Raw genomic sequence first — 16,936 nt, forward strand, 5'->3', positions numbered from 1 at the left:
TAAAGGCTGCAAGACCACCTCCAAGCAGCTTGATGTTCCTGTAACAACAGTTGCAAATATTATTAAGAAGTTTAAGGTCCATGGAACTGTAGGCAACCTCCCTGGGCGCGGCCGCAAGAGGAAAATCGATCCCAGATTGAACAGAAGGATAGTGCGAATGGTAGAAAAAGTACCAAGGATAAGTGCCAAAGAGATACAATCTGAACTCCAAGGTGAAGGTACGTCAGTTTCTGATCGCACCATCCATCGCTTTTTAAGCGAAAGTGGGCTCCATGGAAGAAGACCCAGGAGGACTCCACTTTTGAAAGAAAAACGTAAAAAAGGCAGACTGGAATTTGCTAAAATGCATATTGACAAGCCACAATCCTTCTGGGAGAATGTCCTTTGGACAGATGAGTCAAAACTGGAGCTTTTTGGCAAGTCACATCAGCTCTATGTTCACAGACGAAAAAATGAAGCTTTCAAAGAAAAGAACACCATACCTACAGTGAAACATGGAGGAGGCTCGGTTATGTTTTGGGGCTGCTTTGCTGCACCTGGCACAGGGTGCCTTGAATGTGTGCAGGGCACAATGAAATCTCAAGACTATCAAGGCATTCTGGAGTGAAATGTACTGCCCAGTGTCAGAAAGCTCTGTCTCAGTCGCAGGTCATGGGTCCTCCAACAGGATAATAACCCAAAACACACAGCTAAAAGCACCCAAGAATGGATAAGAACAAAACATTGGACTATTCTGAAGTGGCCTTCCATGAGTCCTGATCTGAATCCTATCGAACATCTATGGAAAGAGCTGAAATGTGCAGTTTGGAGAAGGCACCCATCAAACCTGAGACAGCTGGAGCAGTTTGCTCAGGAAGAGTGGGCCAAACTATCTGTTAAAGGGTGCAGAAGTCTCATTGAGAGCTACAGAAAACATTTGATTGCAGTGATTGCCTCTAAAGGTTGTGCAACAAAATATTAGGTTAGTTGTCCCATCATTTTTGTCCATGCCATTTTCATTTGTTTTATTATTTACAATATTATGTTGAATAAAAAATCAAAGCAAAGTCTGATTTCTATTAAATATGGAATAAACAATGGTGGATGCCAATCACTTTTGTCAGTTTCAAGTTATTTCAGAGAAAATTGTGCATTCTTCATTTTTTGTGGAGGGGTACCAACAAATTTGAGCACATCTGTATATATATATATATATATATATATATATATATATATATATATATATATATATATAGACACACACATGCTTGTTGTTATCTCTACTGGACCTCGTAGCCACCAATTCCTTCATTTTGTAAAATAATGCACCGTGGAAAATATCAGTAGGAGAGATTTCATCTTAAAGCTAGCCACAGTGCTTCAGCAGAAACATCTCGATCAGAAAACTGCAAAGCAGCAGGGTGCAGCAGCTCAACCTGGAATTTGCTGTGAGTGACACACATGCAAGAGAAATCTTATGTTACTTTCGTTTTAGATTAAAAACTACTTTTGTTTTTACAGTTTTGTATGTATATAAACCAGTTTCTTTTGAAATGTTTATTTTATTATAGTTTTTCATTTTCTGAAGTAGTAAGTAAACACTTTTATGTTTAATTGTAAACATTTAAATACAGCATTTCAGCTGTGCAGATGTTTGATATGATGTGCTTGAATAAAACTTTTGAGTTGTATTTGATCGTTTGTCTTTCATTTTAATATTAATGATGTTTAAAATGTACCGTGATAATGACTGCCATCGACAGTTGTAGGTATGAGTATAACCATGGCAGTTCTTTAAAGTAGTCCATAAATGTAAACGTGTTGGGTGGGTATATTTTGTATGCCCATTGTACTGGAGTTTAAGTGAGATTAAGTCAGAAGAACAGGAGCTTGACTGCTGAAACCTCGTGAGACACAAGCATGATTCCTGCTCCGGTTTACATGGGTTTTTACAGCTATTTTTATCGTGAGAAAGCAATTGACCCTTCTGTTAAAGTCGCGCTGCCAAAAGGACGTCCTTTTGCTATTTCATGATGTATTCGCATGACAACGTCACACAATCATGTAGAGTCGATTTTCATGTGCATGTAAACCAAGCTATTTTAGGGCTTCACTTGGTCAGGATAAGCTACCAGTGGATTTTATTTTATTCATTTTTACAGGAAATATCTGTGTACTGCACCAACCATGTATTTTTAGGGGTAATCCCAAAATAACCACAGATATGTGACTGATGTGGTGCCCCACTGCAGTCCAGTGTTCTAATAAAAGGCGAGTCATTGGTAAATACAATCAATTATCATTAAAACAGACATGCATAACACATATCTCCTCTTAAAATGAATATACTAAGTTCCCTGTCTGAACATAATAGTATATTATAAAACATTCATTATAATACAAATTTATAATTAATTGTTTTACAGCATGTCACAAAATCGGTTTCTTTTTGTAGATTATGTACAATATGTATATTTTTTGTGGATGCTTTTTTTGCAGCAATATCAATGAGCAATACATATTCAATATATAGTCGTTGTTAGGACTATTAGGCATATAAATAAGAATTACTGATTTTTTTTTTTTTTTTTTTTTCCTGGTCATAAAATTCATGTTAACAATCATTGACTTTAGAATGACAACTTGGTTTGTTTTACTTTTGGCAGAAACCAATACAAATTTACAATTAATTAGCAATCTGCTACTATATCAGCACCATTGCAATATTTGTATAGTGGGATCCACATGTACCTACCCTTACGCCACAGATTACATGATTTCCATTACATGAGAGTAGATGTTAAAACTTCATGCTGATTTGAACTAGGCTCTCGCCAAGATAAGCACCAACTAACACGTAGCTTTACAGTAAACTAATGTGATCCATCTGCATCTCCATCCATTTGCATTTCTTTCCATCTGATGATGTAGATATCCTTCTGCCTGGCGTTGATGACTGAAGTGTAATGCTGGCTCCGGGGATCAACCACAGTCGGTCTTCCCAGCGCATCAGCATGACAACAGTCTGGATTGAGCTAAGTAGGGTCCATCTCTGGGGTCTTCAAGTGGGCACCTTCCATCCTTGGTGTTTCATCGACTAGCCCACAACACCTCAAGAGGGCTCGACTGTGATTCTGGCGTACCAGCATCACCCCCCTCCATCCACCACTCAGCTCAGCCCAGCTTATTTACCTGTACATCAGTGTTGCTTTCTTTCTATTTGTGCTTGAGATCCCCAGACAAAATTTTCCGTCTCAACCACAGCCAGTTGCTGCTCCTTTCTTCTGCTTCAGATAAGTTCTTCACTGTGCGACACAACTCTTGGCCACTGAACTCGACATCTGAAGAACCTTGTTGTAGAGTGTGCCACAAATCCTGGACAACCAACCTCCACTGAGTAAGTCCGGACTCTCCATCCTAGCTGTTCCGCTTCAACAGCTAGTTGAGCATACCGAAGTTTCTTCCTCTCATATGCCTCATCCACAGCTTTCTCCTATGGCACTTTTAACTCTACCAGATGAATAAGGCATGCTGATCCAGACCACAAGACAATGTCTGCTCGAAGGTTAGTGATGGCAATCTCAGTTGGAAAAATAAGGCGTTGACCAACATCTGCCAACATTTTCCAGTCTCTAGCAGTTTCCAGTTGTCCTGGGCGAGGGTTGGTTTTAATATCTTTTCTTGGTGGTTTCTCTCTTGGATGGAGGAATATTGTCTTTTGTGTGTAATGCTTTGATGGAACTGGTGGCAACTTGTTACGCTTGTCTTCCAGTGCTAAGACCAAACATCGCAGCACCTGGTCATGGCGCCAAGTAAACCATCCTTGGCCAAGAGCCATCTTACATCCTGTCAAAATGTGTCTTAATTTTGCAGGTGATGAACACAAAGGACGTGAGGGATCCTCACCAACCCAGAGTTTTAGGTTCTGTGGTGATGGGAGAACATCATATGTTGATCTGATGAGGATCCATGGTCTTCCCAGCCAATCTTGTGTTGTTCCACACTCTCGCCTCTCATCCATTCTCCCTGTTTGGCCTGGGAAATGGCCTTTACACACCTGATCCTTTCCTCCTACTTTTGACTACCAGCTTCCTCCGTTAAGCTGGGGTTGCCTTGTGCCAACTGAGACCAAGAACCCCTCTTCCATGCTGAACTTGCCCCATAATATCACAGGTGCTGCCTCCCTTATGCATTTATCGCGTGAATCTACTAATGTCATTTCCAGTCTGACTTTGCTGCACTTAAACTCCTCGGTTAGAGCAGAGACTGGTAGCTGCAGTATTCCTTTACCATAAGGTTCCACTCTGCTGAAGCAGCATGGAACTCCCAACCACTTCCTGATGTATGAACTGATTAAAGCTTCCAGCTTCTCAACTGTTGTCAAGGAAACCTCGTACACAGTCAGTGAACAAAGCAGTCTTGGCAGTAGACCAAACTGAAAGCGCCTGAGTTTCAGTTTGCCCGGTAAAGCGCTGCTGTCTATGCTCTTCAAACCTTCCACTGCTTGTTGTCTAACTTCTCCCACACAAATTGTGTCCTTTAGATCCCCTTCGTACCATCTCCCAAGTCTTTTCACTGGCTTCTCAGACACTGTTGGTATTGCCTCACCATTAATGTAGAACCTTTTATTTACTACTTTAACTTTAATTATAGAGATGCTCCTTGACTTAATGGGCTTGAATTGCATTCATGCCCATTCAATGTTATTGGTGAGTTTGCCCAATAACCGATTTGTGCAGGCTACTTTTGTAGTCATGGTTGTCATGTCATCCATGTACGCTCAATTTGGTGGTAGTCGCATTCCAGAAGTCAAGCACTCAAAATCTTGCCTTCTATGTTTAATAGGGAAATAGGATGAAACTGACAGTATGTTGTCTGCCACAACATTGTCGCATTACAGCAAATATGAATGATCATTATTTCATATGTATATTTAGATTATTAGCCGAAGACAGAAAAAGTCAAAAACAGATAACATGAAAATTACTGAGGCTAAAATAAAAATAAAAGTTTAAATACACATTCAATTAATTGTATTTATCCAGTTACCTTGCTGTAAGTCTCCATAGAGGCAAGATCAGACATTATATTTAACCACTGGGGGATTGATGTGCTGGTCCTGTAATAGTTTGATATTAAAGCTTATCACATCTTTGAATTAAAGCTGCAACACAATGTTGCTGTTTCGATTCAGTTACTCTGCTGACATAAAAACATCTTTTTAACGCAGTCATTAAAACTAAACCAGAAAAAACAGGAGTTTATGAATGTAATCTGAAAACATTGTTGCAAAGTTCATTGTGGAGCAGAAACTAAAATAAATCTAAATTTTTCCACATGCCATTTCCAATGCATTTCTATATACAGTTATAACTTGAATTAGCCTACCTGTAATCATCAAACCTAAACACCTAGGGCCCAATTTTTATGATGTCGCAAAGTATGTTTGGACAAAATGTTTGCTCAAAGTCGGCGCAAACTTTTTTGCGCTGGAATGAGATTTTGGAGCCATGTTTTGCTCCCTCCTTTAGGGCTAGCGCAAATGGTCGTCTTAACCTTTGAGGCATGAGGCCCAATTTTAATAACACAAGGGCAAGGGCAATGCTCAAAGTCGTAGCATTGCAGGGAGTGGTCTGTCCCAAGATAACGATTTTTGTCAAATTTACCACCTGGCGCACACGTAATCCAATTACAAACATCCAGCGTCTTTTTGTTATTGTTTATTATTGGGACTGTAACCCCCCCCCCCACACACCCGATACAATACAGATTGTTTTGGGAAAATTTCATTGTCTTATTTACCACCCCACACCGGCATGACGTATGTGCATCAACATATGAAATGAACTGAAGAAGTAAAAGCAGAACAACAGGCAAGTGTATGTTAATAAACTGTAACAATAAAGTAACAGACAAACAAACGTTAATAAAAATAAGAAATTTACCATGTACAGCATTTACATTAATAGAGAATGTATTGCTAACAAATATTAAACAGCTGTCTACAAATTATTTGTTTAGATCTAAAGGCTAGCTATTTTTTAAGGTATACAGTTATTTACTGTTTAGCACACACATTATATGAACTGGTAACAAAAGTTTAAACATTTTTCAACTGTCTTCTACAGTGTTACAAGATGACGAATGTAAAAACATTTGCTATCACGCCCAAAGTCGGCTTCTGTGCCCTCATTCTTTGCTATAAACATGCCCTTATTTTTTCCAGCATTCACAATGTTATTTTTGTCTTTATATATGCTTATCAAAGCCAAAGTGCTTTCCTGCTTGAGCAACACACATTGAAATGTTAACTTTTTTTTCTAGACCTGTTTTTAAATAAGAACTTTCACAGCAATAAGCAACATTTTTTTTATTATTTTATTTACAAGGTGGACATTTAAAAAAAACTAAATATTCTCCAATGCACTGTTTCTGAGGTAAGAATTTAAATATTTAGGCACATTTGTAGTGTGATAAGTTTGAATGTAACAACGCAATTTTTTCTGCTTTAATAATAAACATGTTTAATCGTAAATATCTTGAAATACCTATTTTTGTGCCATCAAATGCTGTGAAATAAGTCATTTTGTACCGTGCAGAAATACAGACATATTTATAATGCACATACACAGGGGCAGCACCACACTTGGGCCTGGGCCTACCCATTGTGACCATGAGCCCACCCAGTTATGGAGTGATTGACAATTAAAAACATTTCATACCAAACCGTATCAGAATGTAATCAGCTGCGGCAAGTCTAGCTCATCCTTGTGATTCAAAAATACATATCCGTCCCACCCACCCCAGTACCGTTGTCATGGTTATGAAAAAAAAAAAACATTGGTGATTGGACAGCTGACATATGAGATCTTATGTCTTTGATACTAAAGTATCGGAAATACACCGCGTTGACATTATACATACAGGAACATTTCTTTCATTGCAAGGCATGCAAGCAACCAACTTGTGCAGATGCTGTTTAGTTATTTTTTTTTACATTTGCAATTAGCTATCTAATTACCTACACAGGGCAGCAGTGTGGAGTAGTGGTTAGGGTTCTGGACTCCTAACTGGAGGGTAGAGGGAATATGCTGTTGTACTCTTGAGCAAGGTGCTTTACCTAGATTGCTCCCGTAAAAACCTAACTGTATAAATGGGGAATTGTATGTAAAAAATAATGTGATATCTTGTAACAATTGTAAGTCGCCCTGGATAAGGGCATCTGCTAAGAAATATCGTAATACAAAACATTTAGCCAACTTTGTAGTAAACCGTAGCTGTATTTGTGTCTCATGCATTACATATGTCCCAACACATTTTGTAAAAAGAAAAGGAACCGACGAATCAACAAATGCACCAGTAATGCAGGTACCTACATTTAATTCTATCAACTCAGTTGACTGATGCAGCTGAGATGTACTGTATGTTATGCTCAACTCATGCCTCTATTCCTGTTTTGTTTTTGTTCCCATATAACTGACACTTTTCTAAATCTCAAAGGGAAGTATTAACATTCACTTTTAGTCACTGTATGAGAGCTTTTTAAATTTAAGCTCACTTTGGGAAATCAAATACTCGTTTGACAGCTCTCTTTGTGTGTGGTAGTGACATGTTGCTTGCTAACGTTACGGAATTCATGCTGCTATGCATGTTGGTGGTAAATCGGATTTCTGACTGTCAAAATGTCTTGGTAGAGTGTGAGTTCTTGGAGTATATAGTGCTATTTCTGTCAGTATAAAGTGTACGCATATTAGTAATTATATCATTATGTTTATGTCATTAAGTCATAAACGGCCTGTTCGTGAAAATTTGGGGCTCAGCCAGGAATTAAATCCTGCAGCCGCTACTGCACACATACACACACACACACTCAAGTATGTTTCCGAAATACAAGCAATGGGTATAGACGTGCAGCCTCCCAGAACGTAAAGTCTGGGTTGTTTGTTAACAGATTCTCTGTTCTGCTCCTGAGCCACACAACAACGATGCCTAATAAGAAATGTTTACTCATGTTTTTACGTTTATGTGGGGCAGGACCTAATTTACAGGCCCTGTGCCTTTTTTTCATGTTTCTTTTGTCAAAAAGTGAGGGCTCTATATCTCTATTAATTAACAGAGAGTAAAATCAAATCAAGCTAACAACTATCTAGCTTGAACAGAAATGTATTTATTTATTTATTCATTTACTGCAGTCTCCACAAACTGCGGGCTCTGTTGCATTCACAGCGCTAATAATGTTAGATACTGCTAGATATTACCACAACGAAGACCATGGGCCAAACCAATGTTTGTGAAGGATGCATGTATGGGTATTTATTTATTTATTTATTTATTTTTACCAACGTTGGCCTTCTGGAATCATCTGAGTGCCTTTCTACTTTTAAGTTAATTTTAAACCGTTTAAATTCCAGACCATAACAAAACATACAATAATAGTGCACATGCACAGAGCAAAAAAAGTGGACAGGCAAAATACATAGTTGTCGTCGTCCTCCTCCGGCCCATGTTCACTCTTTAACCTCTTTAACTAGAAACAGAGATTGTCCTGAAATACTTCCTGCGAAATAATTAAGAGGAGTGTAACCAGTCTTAAGTGATTTCCATGCAACATAGTGATTTGCGAGCAAATTAACTTTTAAATTTAGCTCATAGTGGTGAACTTGTAGTGAGATTATTCATGACACCTCCTCCAAATTTGAGGGAAAAGCAAATTTTTTTCCAAAGCAGCATCTATTCTGAATCTCACCAAAAGCACAACTTTTTTTCACAAAAAGGACTTATGGAAAAAATATCTACAACTCCCCTTGCGACAAATGCAAGGCTTTGAATATTTGGCCCTATATTGTGGAGTAAAATACAGTTTTGATGGCAACATCTGGTAATGATATCTTCAACAACATGTTGTAAACATGTAAAACTGAAGCCATATGTTATTATGGCATCCTTTTATTTCATTGGACACACTAGGCTAAACCACAAATAGAAGCAGCATTGGGATGTGAAGGAAAAGGGGTAAATAATTACTTAAACAGGCAATAAAGCTCACAATAATTTGCTAATTAAACTGTAAATCACATAATATAAACAGGCATAATTAGAGTGGGGATATACATAACAACCCTCCTCCACTCCTTGCAAAATACTTAATTATACTTCAGGTCAGAGATTATTATAAATAGTACATTTCTTTCTAAGTCTTAGTCTTTTCTCAATGTGATTTTATATTTAATTCTTACATTTTTAAGAAGAAGTAAGGTATAACATTGAGAAGTAAGGTATAACAGGTGTTTACTTGCACTGTGATGTTTTGTAATTATATTGATATATTGCCTGTTCGGCACCCCATAATGATAGACTTTTTTTAAGGAACCTAACATATTAACTATTATTGTTTTTTAATTTACATTTTTTGTAAAATGATGTACGCAAATGTATTTAAAAGAACATTTGCACATTTTCTTAAACCAAATTCAAGGCTGCAAAGATTTGAACTTAAATAGATTTATTTGTGTAATATACTGTAATATTTTAGTATTTGTGCAAAGTAAACATACATTTCATGTATTATTTTGTTTAACACATGCTTCTAGTCAAAAAGTATATATATATATATATATATATATATATATATATATATATATATATATATATATATATATTAACAGTACCTTTTAAAAAACAACCATAACAGGAATATGCTTACCTTTTAATTTTAACATGTATACCTTGTCCGATGAAATTTAGTTATTTTAAATACATTTTCTGGTTGTAAATTGAGAATTTTACAATATCCTTTTTGTTAATGTCTATTTAAACACAGCTGCGGTTTTGGTATTACAATATGTACATTACAATATTAGAAGGATCTTTCTGCATTTACACTGACGACAGCTACTGGTAAGCACCACAGGGGAACGACTGCAAGAGCTGCAAATCGGGGTTCATTTTTCTCCAGAACTGTAAACCATTCTCCCTTTAAGTTTTACATTATCAAGTGTATGCAGAGGTATATTTTCTACTCAAAAAGGCTTCAGTTAATTTGAAGTTTGTTTCTCATTAAAGCTGCTCTTTCCCACTTTCAAGTCTTTAGTCTACAGAAATTTCTGCATTAATTTAGTAACATATTTTAGTATCCTCTAGAAGGCAACAGCAGTTACTTTGTGTTGCAATTGAGAAAAAATGTAATACTCAGCTGGGGACTATCTTGAACTTCTTAAATCATTGCAATTGGTATTATCTTGCATACTAGTTTAGTACCGTCCTCCGTGCTAACCACGGGATCATCTACTCCTTTTAGTTCATTTAAAAGTAAACAATACCTGAATTTAAAATGCAGGAGGGAAATCATTGAGCAAAAAAATCACAAAATATAGAGCAATAAAGATATCTTGTGAATTTGTAAAGCCATCTAGAGCTTCAGATAAAGTTGTGGCAGTTAATAGTTAGACGGACTGCAAAGTGGAATTTGTTTTTCCATTGAACTGAAAACAGATGTCACTGTGAATGATGGAAAAAACTGTATTTTCAGTCTACTGCAAGGGCTTGAACAGCACCAGCAGTCATGACACTATCGTGGTGCACCTCCAAGCTGTTGCCGCTGTGTCTGCTACATGTTCTCTTCCTGTTGCAGCCATAGTTATATCCATGTGGCATAAAACAACTCAATAACATTATGTAGACAGAGACTGGGTCATGTTGCATATAATTTTAATTGTAACCTTGTGTGTGGTTGGGGATGCAGGAGAGAGGGCTTCCCCCTTCTTGGACAATCCACCAATCCTGCATTTCTGCCTGCAGCACGCTCCCACCATCCGGGCAGCCAGGCTTCTAAAGCTAATATCCTCTCTGCGCCCTAAACACCTTTGTCCCTGTGATGCTTTTCCAGCTCTTCATTCTTTAAAGACTGTCGTCCCAATGACTAGATTCTGAAAGTTCTTTGAAAAAGGAATTGCAATCCCAATGGGCAGTGATTGTTTTTCTCTCTTTACTATGCACTGCCGCAGCGCCCTCCCATGCTGTTGATTTCCATTATTTACTATGCACTGCTGCAGTGTCCTCCCGTGCTGTTGATTTCCATTATTTACTATGCACTGCCGCAGTGTCCTCCCATGCTGTTGATTTCCATTATTTACTATGCACTGCCGCAGAGCCCTTCCGTGCTGTTCCAGCCCCACTGACCCATTCAGGCTCAAGAATTAGTAGCAACATATTCATTCTTACAAAAATATTTCATTACCATCCGCAAATGGCTCCATGAATTGAATGTGTCTACAGCTTCAAGAACCAGTCCTTACTTTGTCACTTTCCTCTACCATAACATAACGATAACATAGCGATGAAGGATCCATGTTTATTCAATTCTCAAACATTCGGCTAGTCTGCACATTCGGCTGCTGTTCCTTCACAACCTGGTTCAACCAAGATTGTATCTGCCTTGCACCACTCAAGCAGGATTTCATTCTGTCTTTCCTTGTTCACACATAAGATAACCTACACAATTCAACAATCTGATATTCTACTTAATTGAATTAATTTTGCAATCTCATCACATGCACCACACTTGCTCCTATTATATCCTTGCTTAGCCAGTTTGCCTTCTGCAAGCAGACGTCTAGTACCCTCAGCTGTTCCACTTCCCTGTAACTCCATTCAGCATGCTGATACTCAATTAAATCCATCCCTTTCTAATCTCCTCTCTTCAACTCAAGACTATATAGCCATTGTCATCGCTTCACCCACCCGCACCTCCTAAGCAACACGCTGGTCTGCCTTCACTACTTTACACAAGCAAAATCACCTTCACCTTTCAAGCAAGTTTTGAAGTTTACAGCCTTGATACTGTGATTTTGACATATGAAAGTGCTTACAATATTAAACAAACTGTTTTATAACTTATTAATGCATTTCCTTATTTTATTTATTTTTATGGCTTTATATTGACATTTTAATACGTTCACTGAGTGTAAGAATTTAATGTTAAAATATAAGTAATGTAATTAATTTGCAGAGTCAGTGTGATACCTCGAAAAAAATCAGCTGAGCCGATAAAGAACCTTGTAGAACACATACGTGGTTCAATAGTTCTAAGTAACATTGTGGTTAAAATGGAAGGCTCTTTTTTATGCCTACCCCATTACCATTAAAGATTGTACAGTTTTTACCGAGATTACTCATGTTCCATTTTATCCCGTGAAAATACATTTTACTCTCTGTGTTCAAATTGGAGGGTAAGTTACTCCCAGACCCAAAACCTTATCTGGAGCACTGTATGTATATATTGTATTTATGCATGTGTATGTGTAAGGATAACTTTACTATAACAAACCCTTCTTATAACGAACATCCGTTTTTACTGTTTTCTTTTAAACATACCTGTAGCAGGGCAATTACCCTGCACAGGGGTAAATTAGTGTTGGTGTTCATTTATATGTGGAAACTGGTTTGTTTTGTGTGCTGTTTGGAGTTGTTATGTTTGATCAAATGATTGTTTACAGATGGGCACTCAATTGAGACTTGCTGTCTGGTAGTGTGGCAGGCTGGCGAGTGGATAGAGGCCCAGAGACAGTCTGAAGTTCAAAAAAATAACTATTTTATTATAAATAACACAAAATAAAAGTGCACAAGGGCAAAATAAAGGGATTTAAATACAAAAAAAAAAAAAAAACAGTACAAAAAATAAACTTACAAAAAGGCTGGGCAATGCCTTCACTGGATGTAGAATTCACAAATCACAAAACCACCAACCACCAATCACCAATCACCAATCACCAATCACCAATCACCAATCACCAATCACCAATCACCAACCTGCTTCCTCAGCTCCCTCCTCCCAAATGAGAAGCAGAGGCCTCCTTTTATGTCAGGTGGCTAGGCGCTGATTGATCGTTAATTAACCTAATCAACCCCAGCCACCTGAACATAATAAACCCAGGCAGGTAGGGGAAATTAACCCCATCCCTGCCAATTTAAAAAGGGCAGAGCTTTGCTCTGCCACAGGTAGGTTTTGTTGAGAGGAAGGACAGCGAATGATTGGCTGTGCCGGTCCTCAATCAGCAGGTGGGCGGGTCTAGACTGAGTGTCAGCATAAAAACATCCAATGGGGATTGTTCTGGGCGACTGCAACACCATGCTACACAGAGGGGCACTGCATATACTCAGGAGGAGTCTCTGCCCTCAAGAACTACACCTACGCAACCCTTAACCCTTTGCAGTCCTATTTATCAGTATTGCACGTCTATAAAGAGGTATGTGAAAAATACAGCGAACAAAGGGTGGGGCTTGGCTGGAGATACAGTATTGTGTGTCCTTTTGCGATTCAATGCCTTTTAAACCTGTTTTCCACTGAATTTATTTTACATGCGCTGTTTAAAAAAAAATGTTCAGAGTAAAACATGTCCAGGCTGCATGTCCAGCCAAGCCTCACCCCTTGTTCACTGTATTTTTCACATACCTCTTCATAGTGGTGCATACTGATGAATCCTCTCCTGATTACCCGTTTTATCACCAAACTCCTCAATAATGGGATTCAAGTCATTATTTTATTACTATAACATCTCAAAAAGCTCTGCAAATGTCTGTGATATTCATGAGTGCTGGATGCAAAAGCAGCTATCCTCTTTGTTTGTGTCCGTGTTTAGCAGGGGCTATGTGTATTGGTCAAATACACCCCCCCGCCCCCTTTCCTATCCGTCTCACTCGGCCATTGAAATTATTTCTCAGCTTTTTCCAGAGAAAAAATGACTAGAGACCTGTGCTTGACGTCTTTTTGATGATATCGGACTAGAAAGGAAAAATTGTAATGTCGGACCTGGTCCGACACAGGACCGCAGAGGGTTAAGGACTATATAACAAAAATGCTGTAGCTCATTTTTAGAAGGCCTAATTTGTTCCTATCCAAGTTGTTGCAGTGACATTGCAGATGCTGTAACAAGTTTCTGTAAATGAGATATTGTTTTAGAAGACAGATTTCATAAAGAAAACATGTATTTGAATGTTTTTTTTTTTTTTTTAATTAAAAGTAGAAACACAAAACTGTGGCATTTTTCTTTGTGAATATGCTAAGTGAAAAATGACAATTCAAAAACCATCAAAATCTATCAAGGTAGTAAATCTGCCTGATTTAATACCATCCAAAATTTCCCTTTATAAGGTATCTTATTTGGTACTTTAAATGTTTTTGATCTTCAGTATTACAATCCGAATCAGAGTCTCTGATAAGCGGTGCATATTTTAAATGTTTGCAGAGTGAAGAGTCCACACATCTCCCCACAATTGTCTGATTTCAGTCAGTTGACCTTGTGATGCAATGAAGAGAACATTAGGAACTTCTATTACAAACTATTGCTACTTTAAGAAGGCTAACAATTTTTTTAAATAAAAGTGTGTGTCCATGTGTTTCCTGTGTCTCTGACTTCGCTAGGGGAGGTTTATTAAGCACAGCCCTAAGAATTTTTTTTTTATTATTATTATTTTTTTTATTTTTTTTAGCAACGCTCCACCACATTGTGGAAGTAATCATCCAAAAAGTAGCCAAATTGTGTTTTTTAAACCAGCCAAAAAACACAATTAGATTTAAAATATATTACAAAATCATAAACAAGTGCTACACATTAACCATTTCAACTTCAGATGTAAAAATGAACCCCTTCCCAGGAGCCAGATTTTGAAAATAATAATAATGTTTTCAAACCTGTAATTGCTATAAAATGTTAACATATGATGAATAAAACAGAAATAAATGACAATCATAGAATAGAATGGGAAACTTGACGTACGCACGTACAGCATGGTACTGTAAGTTGGTTTTCATTTGACGTATGTGCGTACGTCATGGTGTTGAAGTGGTTAATATTTAAAAAAAAAAAAAAAAAAAAAACATAGTAAGTAATGTTATAAACTATTTATTTATGTATCTTCTTTGCTTGTTTTTTTTTTTCTCTCACAATTTACAGTACCAGAAATGTAATAAATGTAAAACTAATTCAAATTGTACTGAAACAGTTCTTAAATTAGTGAATAATAAAAAAAAATAACAGAGCATTTGTTCATAATTTTATTGGATGAAAAAAAATTAGGAGGGATGACATAATCTCCTATACAGGGCATCGAGGTGATTGAAGTTCTGTCCTGGTGATAAAATCATAATCTAAAGGAATACAAAAAAACATGCATGATAGAAATAGTCAAAAAATGATCAAACCAGCAAAGATAACATTTACCCGCTTTAGATGCTTTCAAAACAAGCCAAATTTGGCAGCACCGATCAAGAAGGAGTACCCTAAAAGTCACATGTGAGACACATGCATTACCTATGTTAAATGTTACCTCAAGTTTAACGTACAAATAAAACGTGAGTTAATATAATTTGTTTAAAAAAATCTATATTTGAATTGCCGTTCCGATACTTTCAGATTTAGGACTAAAGCACTGGGTGTGGTCTTATAAACCTTCAATAATTCACTGTGTTATCACTGTGTTATCCTTTAACTTGAAAAGTACATACACTGAAAATCTTCATAACATAAATTACAAGCCTTTAGTTTTCAGCACAACCCTTAAAAGAAATATGTATAGCATTTAGTTGCATTGTTTTTATTCAAATTTAGTAAAGTAGCATGGTCTATTCATGTAAGTAAAGCTGCATTAATTATCTGAGAAAGGCTTTGTTTGGTAAAACATGAATAGATCATGTACTAGTGGAACAATGACTATGAGCATAGCTGCAGCTATGGCAAAAACATTTGCTTCACCTATAATTTTAGAATTGAGACATAATTTATTAAAAACAAAAAACAGATTAACATAATTTATATCTTTTATTTAACATCACATAATCAAAGAAACTACAAAACGATATCGCAGAAGTGTACCAGAAGCCAAAATAGTAATACGGTATTCCATGTTAGATTTCGAAAGGTCACATTTTTCAGTTGTTGTCAGTTTTTCTTTAAGTATATGGAAAACTACAAAGCAATATGTAATTCAATATGTTAAAGTAACATTATTCAGCAAGTTTCGTTAGACTTTATGATGCAAAATTAGTTAATTCTATAGGGTGATGCAAAACTTTTGGTCATAGATGTAGATAATTTGATCTATAAAACGACAGGCAGAGATGCTGCTCTCCAATTGGTCAATGACACTTTCCATTTACTGAAACATTTCACAACATCACCACGGCTGGAGGCTTATCACAATATATTGATAGTGAAATATTGTTCTGCTAAAGGGTAAGCCGAAACAAAAAAGGAGATGAAGAAATTGAAGGGAAAACAGGGACACCCCTCTCATTGCAATAAAGCAAGTGCTACACTTGAGTTTTCAATAAAAACAGACAAGTCAGGAGAAAGACATTCAACACTAACATCCAACGAAAAAACTAAAGCCACAACTCTCACATTGAAACTTTCACATATCCACTGTCCTCACTACAAAAATGCATATTGAAAATGCTTAAAAACTTACCTGCTTTTATAATTACACATCCTCTTAACAGGTGCAGACTGCAGCAAAGTGTAAAATTGCTGTAAAACATTATTTTTGACTTTATTTGCCATTATTTAAATCTGTGGGGAGTTTTTTTTTTTTTTTTTTTTTTTTTTTTTTTTTTTTTTAAACCATCAATAGTGATTAAATGAAAACATCTGGAAGATTCTATCCAACTGTTCAATCCAGGTTACTCATTGCCTGGTGACTGACCAGTATTGTATAGTCAAAAGGATCAATACAGTTGGTATTACTCATTTTGAGAAAGTGTTTTAGTCATAAAACTAGTACATTTAACTGTTTTTTGCTATTTCAGAAGTGTATATTCAGTTATTTAATAAGACTAATTTGCATAACAGGATTAATGGGAAAAAGAAAACAATTTCCAAGCTTTTCTGATTTATTTTTCTATTTCTCTGTTTATGCCCCAGGCTCATGTTACAGACCATTGCATTCAACAAAAATACATTTA

The sequence above is a fragment of the Polyodon spathula genome, chromosome 2 (assembly GCF_017654505.1).
Source record: "Polyodon spathula isolate WHYD16114869_AA chromosome 2, ASM1765450v1, whole genome shotgun sequence".
Taxonomy (NCBI): Eukaryota; Metazoa; Chordata; class Actinopteri; order Acipenseriformes; family Polyodontidae; genus Polyodon; species Polyodon spathula.